This window comes from Cyprinodon variegatus, unplaced genomic scaffold (genome assembly GCF_000732505.1).
Source record: "Cyprinodon variegatus isolate N-32 unplaced genomic scaffold, C_variegatus-1.0 Scaffold476, whole genome shotgun sequence".
Lineage (NCBI taxonomy): Eukaryota > Metazoa > Chordata > Actinopteri > Cyprinodontiformes > Cyprinodontidae > Cyprinodon > Cyprinodon variegatus.
Genome location: NW_015150929.1, coordinates 47,931 through 49,272, shown reverse-complemented (window position 1 = coordinate 49,272; position 1,342 = coordinate 47,931).

Below are 1,342 nucleotides of genomic sequence, written 5' to 3'. Positions count from 1 at the left end.
CATGTTATTGTCTTATAACTAGATGTAGAACCTGATTGTTAAAATAATAGAATCTAAAATTCTCCCTAATGTCTGCCTGTTTTATTATACAATTTCATTTTGACAACAACTTTGTTTGGAAAAGTAAAGGCCACTATTTAAAAAAAGAGATCTAAGCAGCCCCGAGAGGTAATGGTGGCATTGAATTGTTAGAATATATGGATATGAACCGTACCTTTAAGATAAATTGGATAAAAGAATGTTTGAAAAAGCCAGAATCTCTTTGGTACTTTATACCACAGAATATTTTAGGAAAATCGCAGGCTTACCCTTTCTTAAATTGCGATTATGAGGTTTTAAAATTACCACTAAAATTGTCTAAATTTCACCAACAAGCTTTATCAGCAGCAAAATTGTGATTTATCCATAATTTCTCCCCGCACAGAACTAGTATCTGGAATTACCAATTCATAACTAGGAAAAATAAATCTTTTTTTCTGAAACAATGGATTGACAAAGGAATAATTTATCTTAAGGATTTACAAAATAACACAGGTGAAATTTTTTGTTATGAAGAATTTCTTAAATCCAAAATTTTTCCCATTACCTATACGGAATTTCAAATGGTGATAAATGCTATCCCCGGTGGTATTCTCCAATTACTCAAAGGTCATTTTAAAAGCCAAGAGGCAGAGAAAGTGGACCTCACCCTCTTTATTAATGGTGTAAACTTTATAAGTCATCAATGTAATAATAAACATATAAAAAACTTTTTTTTAGGTAAAGGGAACTTACTCCGTGAGGGAAATTTGTATGGTCCTCCTCTTTCCCTGATATTAACTGGAAAATAACATGGATCCTTCCACACAAATTTGCTATTTCTAACAAAATAAAAGAAATCCAATACAAAATTATACATAATATTTACCCTACTAATGCCTTTTTAGCTAAATTTGTCAATATTAACGCCAACTGTGTATTCTGTAATACTGAGGAGGAAACAATTAATCATCTATTTTTTGAATGTAAATTTTCACAGATATTCTGGAAAGAAGTTGAGGTGTACATCATATCGCACTCCAACACACCAATTAAACTACAAGCCAAATATATCATCTTACATTATACTAATAATGATAGGTAAATGCAATTCTTGGTTAACTTTGTTATTCTAATTGCAAAATTCCACATATGCAAAACCAAATTTTCTAAAGGTCGACCTTTCTTCCCTGTGTTTGAAAATGATTTAAAAATTAACTTCAAGCTTATCCAAAGAATCAGCAATAAAAAAAATGTATTCACACTGTTAACGTAATTCGGGAAATATTTGGAGAAATGTAAAATATCTTTTTTTGTTGTTTTT